We start from the raw sequence: 9,133 nt of genomic DNA on the forward strand, positions 1-9,133 counted from the left end.
GTACTTTGGTTACGGACAAGGATGGGTTGTGTGATGTTTTTCGTTCTTTCTATTCGGATCTTTTCTCTGCTGCTCCTTGTGACTCCAATGCTCGTGCTGAGCTTCTTTCTAACATTTCTTCAGTTCTTCCGTATAATGATAGTGAGGTGTGCGAAGGTCTTCTCAGCCAGGAGGAGTGTTTTGCAGCTCTTCAGGGCATGGCCCGTGGTAAAGCTCCTGGTTGTGATGGCCTTCCCATGGAATTCTATTTAAAATTTTGGCATGTTTTGGGTTTGGATTTGGTTTGTGTTTTGAATTCTGCTTTTGGTTTGGGCTGTTTGTCTCACTCTCAGCGCCGAGGTATTATTACTTTATCGTTTAAGAAAGGGGATCGTCTTGACCCTAAAAACTGGCGTCCAATCTCCCTGTTGAATGTCGATTATAAAATTGCTTCTCGTTCTATTGCTGCTCGTCTTCTTAAAGTTATTCATTTGGTTGTTGATAAAGATCAGTCTTGTGGTGTTCCTGGCCGTTTTATTGGTGAAAATGTTGCTTTTCTTCGTGATGTTGTTGATTTTTGCTCTTCTTCTGGTGTTCCTGCTGCTCTCCTTTCTCTCGACCAAGAAAAGGCATTCGACAGGGTCGATTGGACGTTCGTTCGTTCTACTCTATATGCCATGGGTTTTGGGCAGTCGTTTGTTGGGTGGGTTAATTTATTTTACAATAATGTGAGTAGTTGTGTAAATGTTAATGGTTATATTTCTAATTCTTTTAGTTTATCTCGTGGGGTGAGGCAGGGGTGTCCCCTGTCTCCCCTCCTTTACGTTTTGGTTGCCGAGGTACTTGCATGTAATATTCGTTCTAGTGGTTTAATTTCTGGTTTGTCTCTTCCTGGTTCTTTGTCTTCTCTGCCTGTTATTTCTGCGTACGCTCATGACACTACGTTGGTTGTTTCCTCTGTTCCTGGTATTTTGGCTGTTTTTGATGTCTATTCTTTGTATGAGAGGGGGTCTGGGGCTAAATTAAATTTTGGAAAATGCGAAGGTTTGTGGTTGGGTGGTTGGAATGGGCGCACTGACTCACCGGTGAACATTTCTTGGTCATCAGTGAAGGTGAAGGTGTTGGGGGTTTTTCTGGGTCCGGGTAATTTGGAGGAGGACAATTGGAGGCCGCGTATCACCGCGGTTGAAAATGCTTTGAACTCTTGGCGTCAGCGATCGTTATCCTATAAGGGCAAGGCACTTGTTATCAATGCCTTGGCCCTTTCCCGTGTGTGGTACGTGGCCTCTTCAATCCATGTTCCCCGGTGGGTCAGTGTCGAATTGAATACGTTAATTTTTAAATTTTTTTGGAGCGGTAAGCGGGACTTGGTCGCTCGTCGTGTTGTGGTTCAGCCTTCTTGTTTGGGTGGTTTCTCTGTTGTGGATTTTCAGTGTAAGGTTATGGCTCTTCATGTTCAGTGGGTTCGTCGTTTTGTTTCTTCTCCGTCTTCTTGGGTCACTTTCATGGTTTTTTGGTTCTCTTCTCGGCTTGCCGCTCCTCCGCATCTCGTTTTTTCTGCTCCGCTTTGTTTTTCGCCGGATTCTCTGCCTCCGTTTTATCGTTCTCTGTTGACTGCTTGGCGGGCGTGTAAAGGATCCCTTACAGCGTCTTCTTTGGGTATTGGTTCGGGTATTGATTTTTGTCCTGTTTCTTCTATGACCACGAAATCAGCTTATTTGTTTCTTTTGTCCGAGAATGCTGTCTCTCCTCATTGTGAGGAGAAGTTCTTTCCTTTGTTTGGTTCTCTTTATTGGTCTTCTACTTGGCGTCAGCTTTTCTTTTTTGATTTGGATCGTCCAGTTATTGATTTGTCTTGGAAAATTTCTCATGGGGTCCTTTACACGGCCGAAAGGCTCGCTGGTTTTGGTTATGCTCTTTCCACTGCTTGTTTTTGTTCTGCTCCTGTCGAGTCTCTTCAGCATCTGTTTTTTCACTGTCCTCTGGCGGTCAGTGTTTTGTCATGGCTTCAGTCTCTTATGTTTTTGGCTTCTCCTCTTTGTCCTTCTATCTTGGTTCGTCATGCGCTTTTTGGTTTCTCGGCTGATGAGTTGTCTGTGGTTCCGCGGGTTTTTGTTTATATGTTGAATGTCTGCAAGTTCTGTATTTGGGGGGCTCGTAATGACTTTCGTTTTAGGGGTGTTCGTCCTTCGGCTGTTGACGTTATGGAGCGTGTGAAGTCTCGGGTTCGGTTTAATCTTCCATTGTTTTTCCGTCGTTTCCGGTCTGACCGCCGTCGTCGCTATTTTGTCCGTCAGTGGGGTGGTCGTGGTGTGGTGGCGTCGTTGCATAATGATGCTCTGGTCGTTCATATTTAGGTACTGGTTTTGTGTTGCGTGTGCATGTCCTGGCCTTTTTTCGGGGGTGAACCAACGTCTTGGCGTTGGGTAAGTCGGTTGATGGGTGGCCCTTTGTGGGTCGCTTTTCACCCTTGTGCTGGGTCGTGCTTGTTTTGGTTTGTCCAGTTGTTTTTGAGTCTTTTTTGTCGTTTTGTCGAATTGTCATTTAGGAGTGTAAGTCGGGCGAGGCATCTCCTAGATGCAATTCCTCGTTTGTGTGTTTGTCTTTTTGTTATTTGTTGGTAGGGGCGGGGTTCGATTCCCCGGCGAAGTTGGCGTGTTGGTACACCCCCGTTTGAGGTGAACCGTTGTGTTTGACGGATTCATCGTTATGTCTGGCGGCCATTGCGCTCACCCTACCGGGGGGCCAGCCATTCGCCTTAAACATAAAAAACTTACCTGAACGCGGGTTTGGCCGTAAAAAGTCAAACCCTGCAGAGTGAGCTCTTTTTCTTGCTGGGAGACCTCAATTTTTGGAGTGTGGCCTGGACCTTTTCTTTTCATTTTTGGAGTGTGGTTTCTTTATTCATATTTTGGAGTGTGGTAAGGTTTTTGTTGTAGTTTTTCTTTGTCTCTTTGGTTTTCTCTTATTTTTTCGGTGACCCTCCCGGGGACTAATGCTCCGCGTTCTGCGGTAACCCGGGGTAAGCCGAGTCTTTTTGTTTTTCATTTTTCTCGCTTCCTGGGCTCTTTGAGCCCTCGTTTTTTGGCACTTCATTTAGTCCGTCACTGAAGTGTCCTTTTTGGTTTTTCGTGTGGTTTTCTACTTTTTTGGTGTGTTCTTTGGTTTCTGTGTGGCTCCTTAAGAAAATTTCTTGAGGTTTTTTGTTTGTTTTCTACTTATTAAGGGTGTTCTGAGTGATATTTAATTGCTATAATATTTTCGGTTGTTATTTGCTTATTGTGTAATTGGATTTTTGTTGCATATTATACCTTACTTTCTAGTGAGGTTTATATTTTGTGGATTGTGTTGGAAATAATTAATTAATTGGAACTTATACATAAATAGTTACTTCTGCAAGTGACTGTACATATATATTAGTTGTGAATTTGCTATCCATATTAGTTTATCTGCATTATTAAAATTTGTGAGTGGGATACTTTTGATATTTAGTGTGATACATAAGGTTAAACATCTTTATTATTATTAGTCCTTTAGCAGCTGCTTAAGGTTTACTCTTATTTCACTGTACTAGTAATTGGATTTTAAATTATTTTGTCATAATGATTCCGCGCAATACGCGCACTCTAATCATAAAGTCCGGCTTCCCCGCTGGGACTTCCCATGCCGGGGTTGCCGGCATCATCGCGGACTCCCTGGCTGATCTGGTTGATTCTATCCAGGTCTGTCCAGGGGGGATCATTCGTATTTCCTTTATTGACCCTGCCCGTAAGAAGACCTATGAGGAGGCCGGGTCCATAGTTTTTGGAGATGTCAGTTGTGCGGTTATTTCTTCTGCCCCCGTCTCAATGGTCATGGTATACTTGTTCCCTTTTGAGGGTAATAATGATAAGGTTAGGGAGGCCCTAAAATTTTTCGGCGATGTCAAGGAGGTCAAGCACCAGCAGTGGGCGAATGTCCCTGGTGTCTTTACGGGAACGCGTTTGGTGCGCATGGTGCGCAAGCACGAGATCCCACGTAACATCAAGATTGACGGGATCAACTGTCGTGTGTGGTACAAGGGGCAGCCCCTTGTTTGCGACATTTGCAACAACAACCATAAGGCTGCTGATTGCCCTTTAAAGGGAAAGTGCCGTAGATGCCATGAGGCCGGGCATTTTGTCCGAAACTGTCCGAAGCCTGTGTGGTACGTGCCGGGTAGACCGGAGACAGACATGGACAGTGAAGATGGCGATAATGTTGATGGCAATGATAATGATGTTGTTAATAATGAAAATGATAATGATAATGATGTTGTGTCTGTTCCTTCCTCCCTGGTGGCTCCGGCCTCGGGGGTGGATGTTGTTTCTGGGTCTATGTGTGTAGATGAACGTGACAATGAGCTCAATGATTTGGTGAGCCAGCCGTTGCCGGACAGTGGGTCGGGTGGGGCTGAGGAGAGGGTTCTGGATCCCTCTCCCAGCGGTAGTGTTTTGGGGGCTTCGACCGGTCAGGCCGGGGAGTCTCAGGAGGAGGGGCAGGAGTCCTCCCCTACCTTTTCTCCCCTTTCGGGGTCTGTGTTACCGTCATCGGGTGTGCCTGAGGTTGGGGTTGATTCGGGGGATGATGCTCTGGCCTCGGTTGTGGATTCTGGACCTTTGCGGTCGAAAATACCGGTCAAAGTTGGGCGCGGTGGTTTGGGGGGGTTGAATCCCCCTCTTGTATCAAGGGAAGAGACTGCATCTATGGTGCAAAAACTGAAGGCATCTCTCCCATCATCTAAGGACGATCTCGTTGCTTCGGCTTTTGTTGTTCCTCTTCCTCCTCGGGTCAGTTCTCGTAGTTCTGGCTCGGGGATGGCCCTCCGTCCGTCCTCTCGTTCCCGGTCTCGTTCCGGTGACGAGAGGACCCCTCCTAGTCCTCTTAGCCCGGATCCTCATAGGTCTCGTCGTCGTCCTTCTTCGCCTAGCCCTGCTAGGCGCCGTTAATTTGCCATTGTCTCGCCACCTTTTTGTTTTTTGCCATGGGTTTGTCACTACTTTATTACTTTATTATGGCTCTTACTGTTATTTCTGTTAACGTTAATGGGTTGAGAGATGGTGACAAGCGTCTTGGGTTTCTCCAGTGGTTGTCCCATCTCTCTCCTTCGGTAGTTTGTCTACAGGAGACCCACGCCGTCTCTAATGATGATCTTCTTTCTTGGTTTTCTCGGTTTGGTTACTTGTGTGCTGGTTCCTTTGGTACCAATCATTCTCGTGGTGTGGTTGTTTTGTATCGTTCGGTTTTGGAGTGTAAGTCTGTGGTTTGTGAGTTTGATGGTCGTTTTGTTTTGGTTGAGTTTTCTCTTCGTGGTTCTGTTTTTCGGGTTGCTTCTATTTATGCTCCTAATCGTAATCCTGATCGTGATGCTTTTTTGGTTCGTTGTGTTGACTCTATTGATCCTGCTGTTCCCACTCTTTTGTGCGGCGATTTCAACACGGTCCTGGATCGTGTTCGGGATCGCCGTGGGTCTTGTCCTTTTGATGTCTCTCGTGAAAGTTCTGCTCTGTTGTCGGCTATGTTTTTGGATTGTTGTGTGGTGGATATTTGGCGTGAAAGGCACCCAAATGATTCTGCTTTCACCTGGTTCCGGCCCGATGGGGCCCTTGCCTCGCGCATTGACCTCATCGGTTGTCCGTATGCTTGGGTGCCTTATGTGTCTTCTGTAGACATTCTGCCGTGTCCCTTTTCTGATCATTGCGCTATTTCTTTCTCATGGGCTCTCCCCAGCTCCGTTCCTCCGGGTCCGGGGTTGTGGAAGCTCAATCTTTCTGTTCTGGATGAGGCCGAGTATATCGACCTCATCTCAACTTTCTGGTCTTATTGGCAGTCTCGTCAGTCTTCTTTTTCTTCCCTCACTAGGTGGTGGGACAGTGGCAAATCCCATATTAAACGTATTAGTATTAATTATTGTAAAGGTCGTGGTAAAAGTAAAGTAGTGGAACGTAATATTTTGTCTAGTCTTGCTGCCCATTTAAAAGTTCATATTGATTCTGGTCGTCTTTCTTTTCTTCCTGCGTATCTTTCTACTCTGTCTCGTCTCCGTGCTTTGGATGTTGAAGTTGCTCGTGGTGCTCAAGTTCGTGCCCGGTCGAGGTGGGTGGAGGAGGGTGAGTCCTCCTCTGCTTACTTCTTCCGGCTCGAAAAGAAAAACGGCACTGACCGTAATATCTCGGCGCTGAGAGCTAGTGATGGTACTTTGGTTACGGACAAGGATGGGTTGTGTGATGTTTTTCGTTCTTTCTATTCTGATCTTTTCTCTGCTGCTCCTTGTGACTCCAATGCTCGTGCTGAGCTTCTTTCTAACATTTCTTCAGTTCTTCCGTATAATGATAGTGAGGTGTGCGAAGGTCTTCTCAGCCAGGAGGAGTGTTTTGCAGCTCTTCAGGGCATGGCCCGTGGTAAAGCTCCTGGTTGTGATGGCCTTCCCATGGAATTCTATTTAAAATTTTGGCATGTTTTGGGTTTGGATTTGGTTTGTGTATTGAATTCTGCTTTTGGTTTGGGCTGTTTGTCTCACTCTCAGCGCCGAGGTATCATTACTTTATCGTTTAAGAAAGGGGATCGTCTTGACCCTAAAAACTGGCGTCCAATCTCCCTGTTGAATGTCGACTATAAAATTGCTTCTCGTTCTATTGCTGCTCGTCTTCTTAAAGTTATTCATTTGGTTGTTGATAAAGATCAGTCTTGTGGTGTTCTTGGCCGTTTTATTGGTGAAAATGTTGCTTTTCTTCGTGATGTTGTTGATTTTTGCTCTTCTTCTGGTGTTCCTGCTGCTCTTCTTTCTCTTGACCAAGAAAAGGCATTCGACAGGGTTGATTGGGCGTTCCTTCGTTCTACTCTATATGCCATGGGTTTTGGGCAGTCGTTTGTTGGGTGGGTTAATTTATCTTACAATAATGTGAGTAGTTGTGTAAATGTTAATGGTTATATTTCTAATTCTTTTAGTTTATCTCGTGGGGTGAGGCAGGGGTGTCCCCTGTCTCCCCTCCTTTACGTCTTGGTTGCCGAGGTACTTGCATGTAATATTCGTTCTAGTGGTTTAATTTCTGGTTTGTCTCTTCCTGGTTCTTCGTCTTCTCTGCCTGTTATTTCTGCGTACGCTGATGACACTACGTTGGTTGTTTCTTCTGTTCCTGGTATTTTGGCTGTTTTTGATGTCTATTCTTTGTATGAGAGGGGGTCTGGGGCTAAATTAAATTTTGGAAAATGCGAAGGTTTGTGGTTGGGTGGTTGGAATGGGCGCACTGACCCACCGGTGAACATTACTTGGTCATCGGTGAAGGTGAAGGTGTTGGGGGTTTTTCTGGGTCCGGGTAATTTGGAGGAGGACAATTGGAGGCCGCGTATCACCGCGGTTGAAAATGCTTTGAACTCTTGGCGTCAGCGATCGTTATCCTATAAGGGCAAGGCACTTGTTATCAATGCCTTGGCCCTTTCCCGTGTGTGGTACGTGGCCTCTTCAATCCATGTTCCCCGGTGGGTCAGTGTCGAATTGAATACGTTAATTTTTAAATTTTTTTGGAGCGGTAAGCGGGACTTGGTCGCTCGTCGTGTTGTGGTTCAGCCTTCTTGTTTGGGTGGTTTCTCTGTTGTGGATTTTCAGTGTAAGGTTATGGCTCTTCATGTTCAGTGGGTTCGTCGTTTTGTTTCTTCTCCGTCTTCTTGGGTTACTTTCATGGTTTTTTGGTTTTCTTCTCGGCTTGCCGCTCCTCCGCATCTCGTTTTTTCTGCTCCGCTTTGTTTTTCGCCGGATTCTCTGCCTCCGTTTTATCGTTCTCTGTTGACTGCTTGGCGGGCGTGTAAAGGATCCCTTACAGCGTCTTCTTTGGGTATTGGTTCGGGTATTGATTTTTGTCCTGTTTCTTCTATGACCACGAAATCAGCTTATTTGTTTCTTTTGTCCGAGAATGCTGTCTCTCCTCATTGTGAGGAGAAGTTCTTTCCTTTGTTTGGTTCTCTTTATTGGTCTTCTACTTGGCGTCAGCTTTTCTTTTTTGATTTGGATCGTCCGGTTATTGATTTGTCTTGGAAAATTTCTCATGGGGTCCTTTACACGGCCGAAAGGCTCGCTGGTTTTGGTTATGCTCTTTCCACTGCTTGTTTTTGTTCTGCTCCTGTCGAGTCTCTTCAGCATCTGTTTTTTCACTGTCCTCTGGCGGTCAGTGTTTTGTCATGGCTTCAGTCTCTTATGTTTTTGGCTTCTCCTCTTTGTCCTTCTATCTTGGTTCGTCATGCGCTTTTTGGTTTCTCGGCTGATGAGTTGTCTGTGGTTCCGCGGGTTTTTGTTTATATGTTGAATGTCTTTAAGTTCTGTATTTGGGGTGCTCGTAATGACTTTCGTTTTAGGGGTGTTCGTCCTTCGGCTGTTGACGTTATGGAGCATGTGAAGTCTCGGGTTCGGTTTAATCTTCCATTGTTTTTCCGTCGTTTCCGGTCTGACCGCCGTCGTCGCTATTTTGTCCGTCAGTGGGGTGGTCGTGATGTGGTGGCGTCGTTGCATAATGATGCTCTGGTCGTTCATATTTAGGTACTGGTTTTGTGTTGCGTGTGCATGTCCTGGCCTTTTTTCGGGGGTGAACCAACGTCTTGGCGTTGGGTAAGTCGGTTGATGGGTGGCCCTTTGTGGGTCGCTTTTCACCCTTGTGCTGGGTCGTGCTTGTTTTGGTTTGTCCAGTTGTTTTTGAGTCTTTTTTGTCGTTTTGTCGAATTGTCATTTAGGAGTGTAAGTCGGGCGAGGCATCTCCTAGATGCAATTCCTCGTTTGTGTGTTTGTCTTTTTGTTATTTGTTGGTAGGGGCGGGGTTCGATTCCCCGGCGAAGTTGGCGTGTTGGTGCACCCCCGTTTGAGGTGAACCGTTGTGTTTGACGGATTCGTCGTTATGTCTGGCGGCCATTGCACTCACCCTACCGGGGGGCCAGCCATTCGCCTTAAACATAAAAAAACTTACCTGACGCGGGAGGCACTGTGATCAGGGAGGCAGTCCTCTCAAGGTGAGGCTCTTTCATTGCACTTCGATTGGGTTGACCCTTGCGATTACCCCAAATGTGGGTAACTCGAGCGTATAATTTCTGGTAGCGGGGACCTGCGTTCGCGCTAGTCCCCGCACCAAACCCCGGTGGCAAAGTTGGCTAA

General features: G+C 46.2%; 1 non-coding gene across 1 annotated transcript; it reads left to right on the plus strand.

Moving 5' to 3' along the window:
* The first annotated feature begins 8,940 nt into the window (after nt 1-8,940).
* Nucleotides 8,941-9,104, plus strand: LOC138011980 (U1 spliceosomal RNA). The gene has a single exon (XR_011124877.1). It is a non-coding gene; the product is annotated as a U1 spliceosomal RNA (small nuclear RNA).
* The last annotated feature ends 29 nt before the right edge of the window (nt 9,105-9,133 follow it).

The sequence above is a fragment of the Montipora foliosa genome, chromosome 7 (genome assembly GCF_036669935.1).
Source record: "Montipora foliosa isolate CH-2021 chromosome 7, ASM3666993v2, whole genome shotgun sequence".
NCBI lineage: Eukaryota > Metazoa > Cnidaria > Anthozoa > Scleractinia > Acroporidae > Montipora > Montipora foliosa.